The sequence below is a fragment of the Salvelinus fontinalis genome, chromosome 3 (genome assembly GCF_029448725.1).
Source record: "Salvelinus fontinalis isolate EN_2023a chromosome 3, ASM2944872v1, whole genome shotgun sequence".
Classification (NCBI taxonomy): domain Eukaryota; kingdom Metazoa; phylum Chordata; class Actinopteri; order Salmoniformes; family Salmonidae; genus Salvelinus; species Salvelinus fontinalis.
The window spans coordinates 72,045,970-72,056,610 of record NC_074667.1 but is presented as its reverse complement, the minus strand read 5'-3'; the positions used below and the strand labels follow the sequence as shown (position 1 = coordinate 72,056,610).

General features: G+C 48.0%; 1 protein-coding gene across 1 annotated transcript in view; it reads left to right on the top strand.

Annotated features, from left to right (window-relative positions):
• Positions 1 to 2,590: 2,590 nt before the first annotated feature.
• Positions 2,591 to 10,641, top strand: part of slc38a3b (solute carrier family 38 member 3b) — an 82,771-nt gene continuing 74,720 nt past the window's right edge. The window contains exon 1 of the mRNA XM_055917896.1: positions 2,591 to 2,933. The gene's annotated coding sequence lies outside the window, so the exon portion shown is untranslated. The remainder of the gene's footprint in view (positions 2,934 to 10,641) is intronic.

Below are 10,641 nucleotides of genomic sequence, written 5' to 3'. Positions count from 1 at the left end.
TCTGTGTGGCTTAGTGAGCTGTGTGGAGTAGTGAGCTGTGTGGCATAGTGAGCTGTGTGTCTGTGTGGCGTAGTGAGCCGTGTGTCTGTGTGGCGCAGTGAGCCGTGTGTCTGTGTGGCGTAGTGAGCTTTTTGTCTATGTGGCGTGGTGAGCTTTGTGTCTACTTGGCGTTGTGAGCTGTGTGTCTGTGTGGCGTAGTGAGCTGTGTGTGTGGTGTGTGAGCTGTGTGGCGTAGTGAGCTGTGTGTCTGTGGCATAGTGAGCTGTGTGGCGTAGTGAGCCGTGTGTCTGTGTGGCATGGTGAGCTGTGTGGCGTAGTGAGCTGTGTGTCTGTTTTGCGTAGTGAGCTGTATGGCGTTTTGAGCTGTGTGTCTGTGTCGCGTAGTGATCTGCGTGGCGTGGTGAGCAGTGCGTAGTGATCCAGACAGAAGCATTGCCTTTCATGGGACGACTTGGGCCCTGCATGAACTACTGAGACATGTTGAGGACAACCAGTCTGTCACATTACAGGAAGAATCATTCTTCCTGTTTCAATAATGAACAAGATCCAAGTGGTCCATATAGATGGCCCAGCAGCTTTGACCTCCAACCTCCTCACCATACCTCCCCTTCACACCTCCCCACCACATCTTCCTACTAGCTTGATTTAGATTTAGGTCAAAGGGTTGGTTGTTTGGTCAATAACCAATAAGAAATACCACAGAAATTTCTTCCATTCCTATCATTGACACTTCTGTATCAATGTATCTGTTTCTCAGACAAGTCAGTCAATGAATGGGTATTGGATAAGATATATTTTGCCTCATGGCACCACCAATGATCCACGATCTGGGAACGGAAAACTGGATCCCACTGAAGGATGGAGAAAGAGGCCAAACTCAGTGGGGAAGACACTGTTTTGGTAAAAACCCAGCAGTACTTTATGTATCAAACGGTCATTGTCACGATCGTCTTGACTTGGAAGAGAGGACCAAAATGCAGCGTGTGAGAAATACATTCTCTTTTTATTAGAGACTAGCAACGAACGAAACAAAACAACAAACTGACGACCGTGAAGCTATATAAACAAATGGTGCTGACACTGACCACTACACAATGACATAGACAATTACCCACAAACACCTAAAGCCCATGGCTGCCTTAAATCTGGCTCCCAATCAGAGACAACAATAAACAGCTGTCTCTGATTGAGAACCAAATCAGGCAACCATAGACTTTCCTAAACACCTACACTGAACACAACCCCATTCATTCTACTAAACCCCCTAAACAATACACACAACCTAAACTAGATAAAACACAAACATTCCCCATGTCACACCCTGACCTAACTAAAATAATAAAGAACACAAAGAATACTAAGGCCAGGGCGTGACAGTCATACTGGATAATTATTGACTTATTTCAAGCAGACAATGTATCCAGGAAATAAACTGACAAGTTCACTTGTTTTCATTTCCCACTAATTAGAAGTGCTATTACATTGCTCATGATAGTTTCCCCCTCAGTAAAATAGAGCTCAAACACCACAAGCTGAATTCTGAAACAAATACCCAGCGGGGATTATTTTATCTAATTATAAAATCACTCATTAAAAGCACATCAACACCACATGAAAGTCATAAGTCTTTGTCTGGACAGCTCGGTGGTCTATGTAACCCCCCTACCAGCCATTCTCAACACGGGCATGGACACACACACACACACACACACACACACACACACACACACACACACACACACACACACACACACACACACACACATTTCTTCAGGGGTGGAAACCAAAAAATAACCTACAAGTGCATGTGTGGCAGTATAACTCAACCAAGCCTGGTGCAGAACCATTCAATTAAAACAATGAATTTGTGAAGTGTCACGCAGTCGGTTTATTCATCTGTCAGCCCACACATTGACCTCTCCCCCTCTGGCCAGTCTAAAGGCTCTCCAGCCTTGTGTTTCTCTCATTTCTCACCATGAGGTATCTGATCCTCCACTTCCCATTCCAGAGACACGGCATCTTCACAACAGAGACCTTGGTGATAAATCTCAGTATGGCACTGTATGGTACGGTAACCAATTAGGCTCTTTGATGGGACTCTGGCAAATATGGATATAGTAGGCGACTAGGCGTGCATGTCCAAGTAGAAGTGCCTTGCATGAAGCGTAAGAATGTCAATTTGCTAGATATTGCTCTCCACCCAGCTCTATAACATTTCATGATGTAAATCAGGGATGGGCAACTCTGATGATGGTGTGGGTCACAAAACAATCTGAACTCATCATGAGGGGCCCTGATGTAAATAGACAGGGCATGATGCTTGATTAACACATGTAGGATAAGGTTCTGAGAGGTGTTCCAATAGCCTGCCAAAATGCTTCAACTGAGTGTACATGAGCCTACATGGCATTGCTGCATGCATATCGTATGGTTTGTATTGTAGCTACCTTAACCCAACACCTGGTGATCTCATCAAAAGGTTTGGACATCTTGGCGTAACAGTTAATGTGTTTGCTTGACGAGTCCGCATCGGGGCTACCCACCGAATTTGCTACGGTACATTACAGGCAGTAAAAACTAAGGACATGAAAGTAACCCGCCGTGCGTTTCCGATTATTTCCTCACCACGCGCACAGAGAGTGGGAACCTTGAACGAATAGAACAGATAGCAGGCACCGACAGGGGAGGCGGAACTTAAAACAAGCCTGACAGCTCAGCTATAGTCCATTTACAAATGCTGTTCATCTCTCAATGAACATTTTTGTTTTACTACAAACTACAAGAGATAATTGAGTGCGCGTGATTATCTTAGAGATAAAAAGGAGAAGAGACCGAGGAGTCAAGAAAAGAAGAGGATAGTGTTGAGAGTAAAGAGGTGTAATATATATAATTCAACACGGAATTAATTCACGGCGTGGCAGTCGACTCAACTGGTAAGATTTTAACAGTATTTCAACGCTTGCCTCTGTGTAAAGAACCACGATTCATTGATCACTGAATTGTCGAATGTTTTGATTGATTGTTCCACAATTGAATACATAGTTCATTCAAAACTGAAGCTCGAGAATCTATTCCATTTATGAAACCCAATTGACGCGTACTGACAACACGTTGGTGAAGACAATGACAAATAAAAATAACCATTCCTTATTCACATGAATGAGCAATGCCTTCATATGCCATATACGATTTAATGTGTCTTATTTCTTATCCCTTAGTTTAGTTTTTTTTCTCACAAACATTTAATAGGCCTATGGAGCGACGCGCAAATGTCACCAACATGTGCCTTTTTAGAAGGAGACAACTGTCAGTTCGTTTCGTTGTCTTACTCGTCCAGACCTTGGTGCCTTGAAGACTACATAAAAAACACATTTCCATTTGATTTTGCCACCTTCACAATATCTTGTGCACTCCATGTGTGTTTGCACATGTGACTCAAGTTTCATTGCCAGATAGCATAACCATTAAAAAACAGTGCATGCATGGCCCCTGAGAGTACCTAAATGTACCTCTATGTATATGATCTTATAAGGAAACCCCCTCACTGAATGAGACAACATGTGATAGGCATGTGGGATAAATTATATCCATTGTGCTAATCAATTTATTTCTATTTCAATCAGAATTTTTAAAGAGCAAGTCTCTTGTTGCATATAGGTCGCCCCCCCCCACACACACATAATGGAGCAATAGTACCTCAGACATTGGGGACTTGAAGCGCATGATTCTTGATCTGTGCATAATGGCATTCTTTGATTTTAAACAAGGTTGTTCAGGCCAGTATAAGTAGCATTTGCCCATACTTTGTTGAAATATGAGTCCTGGTCATGTGGAATGTAGCAGTGGATAAGTATCATAGACCGCATGGGGGACCATTTATTTCCCAATATGCCTACCTCCCACGCTCCCACGTCAAAACCAATGATGTATATAAACCCTGGATTGCTGATGCTATGTATTGGCCATTGAGAAGCTTTGAAGCCACCGGTCGGCCATATTGACACTCCCCGGTAGCAGCAGTCCTCCATAGGAATGAATGGAATTCTACAGTATGTCAATTAAATGTTTTAAGTACTAAATTACATGTATTTAAGTGTTTTGTTGTTGTAGTGGGGACAGTAACATTAGAACTTTCCAAAAAATATACTTTAAGGAAAATGTTTTAATATATATTTTTATGTTAATGTTTAGCTCATATAATATTGTTTAAATGTATGCACTAGGGTGTCTGTAATATAATAAACGTGGCAAAAACAAATGTAGACATTAATAAATTAATTTCTATAGCTTCCAAAATATGTTTTACAATGGTGGTTGGAAAGTGTCAAGATAGAGGGGTGGAGGCTTCAAAACAGCACCCCCTGTCAGTCATCTAGTGTATATATAAATCAATGACCATGTTTACATGCTCAGAGAATTCCAGATAGTCGCTCATATCCCTCTTATTAAGGTCTTATTCAGGATAAGCTGTTTACATGCACCTTTGAAATCCCGCTCACGAGTATACCTGTATCGATGAATAAAAATAATATTTCTAATTTAAGTTCATATGGGTTAAACAGAATAGTAACTGAAATCTGGACACTGACTAGGCCTATAACCGCTTACATGTAGTATAATATGATATTAACTCCTGCAGAATTATGCATTTCTTGCAGTAAAATTATACAACAAATATTCATTTTGTCTCGGAAACAGGAGTGGAGAAATATGACTTATTTCTTTCAGCACCTGTTGAGAAAATGCAAATGCATGTGTAACGTGTTACCTGTGACACTGTTAATGCAAGCACACAGTATTTCAACCACATCAAATATGCACTCAAGACAACCTGAAGTCTTATCAGAAACGTGTTTCATCGTTTTCTCAGCTTTTCATTTCCTTAAAACCGGTTAAACTGATGACATTTGGACATTTTGCACAGGAACAATCTTTTCACTGTTTTGGAGTTATTGTGTTTTCTCCCCGGTCCCTAAATGAAACAGAGAACTTTACAGGTGAGGCTGGGGAACAGGGCTGATAAGCAGGGCTCCACTCAGTGACCCCCCCCCCCCCCCCCCCAACTAGGGCATGGCGGGTTGGAGTAGCTGATTGGTTGACCTGGCTCCGCATTCAAGATGGGATTGGAGGGGTGGCTGGTGGGTCTGTCCTGGGATTGGAGGGGTGGCTGGTAGGTCTGTCCTGGGATTGGAGGGGTGGCTGGTAGGTCTGTCCTGGGATTGGAGGGGTGGCAGGTAAGTCTGTCCTGGGATTGGAGGGGTGGCTGGTAGGTCTGTCCTGGGATTGGAGGGGTGGCTGGTGGGTCTGTCCTGGGATTGGAGGGGTGGCTGGTGGGTCTGTCCTGGGATTGGAGGGGTGGCTGGTAGGTCTGTCCTGGGATTGGAGGGGTGGCTGGTAGGTCTGTCCTGGGATTGGAGGGGTGGCTGGTAGGTCTGTCCTGGGATTGGAGGGGTGGCAGGTAGATCTGTCCTGGGATTGGAGGGGTGGCTGGTGGGTCTGTCCTGGGATTGGAGGGGTGGCTGGTGGGTCTGTCCTGGGATTGGAGGGGTGGCTGGTGGGTCTGTCCTGGGATTGGAGGGGTGGCTGGTGGGTCTGTCCTGGGATTGGAGGGGTGGCTGGTAGGTCTGTCCTGGGATTGGAGGGGTGGCTGGTAGGTCTGTCCTGGGATTGGAGGGGTGGCAGGTAGGTCTGTCCTGGGATTGGAGGGGTGGCTGGTAGGTCTGTCCTGGGATTGGAGGGGTGGCTGGTGGGTCTGTCCTGGGATTGGAGGGGTGGCTGGTGGGTCTGTCCTGGGATTGGAGGGGTGGCTGGTAGGTCTGTCCTGGGATTGGAGGGGTGGCTGGTAGGTCTGTCCTGGGATTGGAGGGGTGGCTGGTAGGTCTGTCCTGGGATTGGAGGGGTGGCAGGTAGATCTGTCCTGGGATTGGAGGGGTGGCTGGTGGGTCTGTCCTGGGATTGGAGGGGTGGCTGGTGGGTCTGTCCTGGGATTGGAGGGGTGGCTGGTGGGTCTGTCCTGGGATTGGAGGGGTGGCTGGTGGGTCTGTCCTGGGATTGGAGGGGTGGCTGGTAGGTCTGTCCTGGGATTGGAGGGGTGGCTGGTAGGTCTGTCCTGGGATTGGAGGGGTGGCTGGTGGGTCTGTCCTGGGATTGGAGGGGTGGCTGGTAGGTCTGTCCTGGGATTGGAGGGGTGGCTGGTGGGTCTGTCCTGGGATTGGAGGGGTGGCTGGTGGGTCTGTCCTGGGATTGGAGGGGTGGCTGGTGGGTCTGTCCTGGGATTGGAGGGGTGGCTGGTGGGTCTGTCCTGGGATTGGAGGGGTGGCTGGTGGGTCTGTCCTGGGATTGGAGGGGTGGCTGGTGGGTCTGTCCTGGGATTGGAGGGGTGGCTGGTGGGTCTGTCCTGGGATTGGAGGGGTGGCTGGTGGGTCTGTCCTGGGATTGGAGGGGTGGCTGGTGGGTCTGTCCTGGGATTGGAGGGGTGGCTGGTGGGTCTGTCCTGGGATTGGAGGGGTGGCTGGTGGGTCTGTCCTGGGATTGGAGGGGTGGCTGGTGGGTCTGTCCTGGGATTGGAGGGGTGGCTGGTGGGTCTGTCCTGGGATTGGAGGGGTGGCTGGTGGGTCTGTCCTGGGATTGGAGGGGTGGCTGGTGGGTCTGTCCTGGGATTGGAGGGGTGGCTGGTGGGTCTGTCCTGGGATTGGAGGGGTGGCTGGTGGGTCTGTCCTGGGATTGGAGGGGTGGCTGGTGGGTCTGTCTTGGGATTGGAGGGGTGGCTGGTGGGTCTGTCCTGGGATTGGAGGGGTGGCTGGTGGGTCTGTCCTGGGATTGGAGGGGTGGCTGGTGGGTCTGTCCTGGGATTGGAGGGGTGGCTGGTGGGTCTGTCCTGGGATTGGAGGGGTGGCTGGTGGGTCTGTCCTGGGATTGGAGGGGTGGCTGGTGGGTCTGTCCTGGGATTGGAGGGGTGGCTGGTGGGTCTGTCCTGGGATTGGAGGGGTGGCTGGTGGGTCTGTCCTGGGATTGGAGGGGTGGCTGGTGGGTCTGTCCTGGGATTGGAGGGGTGGCTGGTGGGTCTGTCCTGGGATTGGAGGGGTGGCTGGTGGGTCTGTCCTGGGATTGGAGGGGTGGCTGGTGGGTCTGTCCTGGGATTGGAGGGGTGGCTGGTGGGTCTGTCCTGGGATTGGAGGGGTGGCTGGTGGGTCTGTCCTGGGATTGGAGGGGTGGCTGGTGGGTCTGTCCTGGGATTGGAGGGGTGGCTGGTGGGTCTGTCTTGGGATTGGAGGGGTGGCTGGTGGGTCTGTCCTGGGATTGGAGGGGTGGCTGGTGGGTCTGTCCTGGGATTGGAGGGGTGGCTGGTGGGTCTGTCCTGGGATTGGAGGGGTGGCTGGTGGGTCTGTCCTGGGATTGGAGGGGTGGCTGGTGGGTCTGTCCTGGGATTGGAGGGGTGGCTGGTGGGTCTGTCCTGGGATTGGAGGGGTGGCTGGTGGGTCTGTCCTGGGATTGGAGGGGTGGCTGGTGGGTCTGTCCTGGGATTGGAGGGGTGGCTGGTGGGTCTGTCCTGGGATTGGAGGGGTGGCTGGTGGGTCTGTCCTGGGATTGGAGGGGTGGCTGGTGGGTCTGTCCTGGGATTGGAGGGGTGGCTGGTGGGTCTGTCCTGGGATTGGAGGGGTGGCAGGTGGGTCTGTCCTGGGATTGGAGGGGTGGCTGGTAGGTCTGTCCTGGGACTAGGCTGGATGGGAAAGAGGTAGCTGTGCTCTCCTGTCAGTCTGAAGTGAAGAGCCCTGTGAATAGTTATGTTTGATCCAAGCCGCCAGCTCTGTTAAAGTGGAGTTTATTCTTATCCCAGTCCTTTCCCTATCTGGCCCGGATGGGTCCCCTTCAGACATGACCTTGTCATTTGACATTCTGTATTTATATGGATCAAGTCATAGGACAGTCACCCGTCTTTGTTTATGTTTTTTATGTATTGTTCCAGCCACCTATAGGGTCCCTATATAGCTGCTGGTGCTTGACTGAAGTTGTACTGTTGAGGTTTCCAGCCCAGCATATTCCTAAGGATGCCAAGCCATGCCATTGCTTTCATGAAGGAATGCTGATAGTTATGACTGTATAATTTTCCTAGTTGGTACAGTACTGTAGTATGTCACCGGCCATGTCTGAAATAATATTTAAATATTTAGATATATTATATTATGATCTCCCATGAAAAACAAACAATATAACGGCTGCGTATAAAGCAGCTGTAAAGAGGCCTTACTGGAGCCTCACAGGGAAACGGGCCTTCTGGCTGCCGCTGTCCATAAACTCCTGATATACCGCGTCATTAAAACACTACAGCCATTAAACTAGGATGGTGCTGCAATGTAGGAAGGTGTTTTATTCCGACAGGGGCTTTGAATAATGGGAGTAAATCAGAGTTCAGCATAGTGCAATCTGAGACAGACAGAGACCGACAGAGACCGACAGAGACCGACAGAGACCGACAGAGACCGACAGAGACCGACAGAGACCGACAGACAGAGACAGACAGAGACCGACAGAGACCGACAGAGACCGACAGAGACCGACAGAGACCGACAGAGACCGACAGAGACCGACAGAGACCGACAGAGACCGACAGAGACCGACAGAGACCGACAGAGACCGACAGAGACAGACAGAGACCGTGATGTTACAGAGTCGTGTGAGGCAGACCTTTAGTTTGCACAGTCACAAGTGTAAGCCGAGCCAGTGGAGCCATCCTGACCTGGGCTCAGACCCAAAGTTGTGCCTCAAGTGTCAGAAGAAGCGAAGAAGGACCTGGAGTCTTATTGCAAAGTTGCCCTGTGGCTAACACTCGGTTACTAGGCTGTTTCTTAGAGCTATATTCTCAGAAAGCTCAGAAAGTTTGCCAGAACCAAACCAGAGAGGAGGGAGGGAGTTTGCATCACAAAATGGTTTGTGTTGGCTTTGCTTAACCAGGTTTGTAAAGGGAGGGGTTCATTTGCGTAAAACAATTTTCACATGTTGTGTTTTTACCAGGTTTGAAAATGCTTTGGTTGCACTTTATGTTTGCTTGGTTTGAGGACAGGGGTTAAACACTTTTGTAGTGCACTCCTCCTGTCTCTGTTTGGTTGGATCAGGTTTTCGAAGGTGAAAAGTATCTGTGTAGCTCTGTTAGTATTGCTTACGTGCCTGGCACCCACCATATTTTCCAACTCTTCTTATGACTCTTGACCTTGACTAACCTTCTGTGTGTAGACGTCACATTCTACACCCGTGTGTTGTCACAGAGCTACTACATCCATTAACCATGTGTTATTACACCATGCTATGTAATTTGAGAAATCATGTGACTAAACTGAATAAAAAGAACTACACTATGAAACTATCACGTTTAAGGTATGACCCAGATGCAGACAGTGGTGAAGAAGCAAAAGTTTATTCCTTAAACAGGGGCAGGCAAACAACAGGTCAAAGGCAGGCAGGGTTCAATAATCCAGAGAGGTGGGGTAAGGTACAGGACGGCAGGCAGTCTTAGGGTCAGGGCAGGCAGAAAGGTCAAAACCGGGAAGGACTAGAAAACTGGAGCAAGAAACAGGCAGGAGCAGGGGAACAAACGTTTCACGAACAAATCGAACTGGCAACAGACAAACAGAGAACACAGGTATAAATACACAGGGGATAATGGGGATGATGGGCGACACCTGAAGGGGGGTGGAGACAAGCACAAAGACAGGTGAAACAGATCAAGGTGTAACAGAAATAAAGATTAATTTAATAAAGAATGATATTAAAAAGATTTGGAACACCTTAAATGATATTTTGGGAAAAAAAGCAAACTCAGCTCCATCATTCATTGAATCAGATCCCTCATTCATCACAAAACCAAATAATACTTAGTTTTTTTCATTTGCAAGATTAGCAAACTTAGGCATGACATTCCAGCAACAAACGCTGACACTACACATCCAAGTATATCTGACCAAATTATGAAAGACAAGCATTGTCATTTTGAATTCCGTAAAGCCCCCTGCCCTCGTGCCTTGAACCTCGTGCACCCACCTCTATTTCAGTGGATACAGCTGGAGAACTGCAAGGCAATCCCATTGTGTGCCACTCGGGAGCTATGACCCACATGACCGATGTATATTGTCCTGCTAACAACAGGGTTAATAATATATCTGTGAGAATGTCCAAGGGGCTTTTATATAATTCTAAATTAATAATAAGCTTTGTTTAAAAAATAACAATATTTTGGAGATGATTTCGTTTTCAAATAACGTAAAATGAGCGAGAAGCGAGATAAAGGCCATTCTTGAACATGGGGTGAGACATTGTTACTAATTTGTAAATAAAGCCAGTTTGTTATTTGGAATGATTTTTTTGCGTCTTTAGAGGGAGAGAAACCAAAAACTACAGTCATCTCATGGGTCTCCCAGTTGAAACCGGCACAGGTATTGAACCAGCATCTGTAACAACACAGGCTGCACTGTCTTAGACCACTGCGTCAATAATGTACAATGTGACTGGCCCGGGAGTAGGCTACAGTACTACAGAGACACAGTAGCGCCTTGGGACCCAAAAGCATAATCTGTGCTCTAACTCCCCCTTGGCCTGGTCTGAAGCAATGAAGTGGTGACGCAGGGTACCGTACTAAACCACAAATTA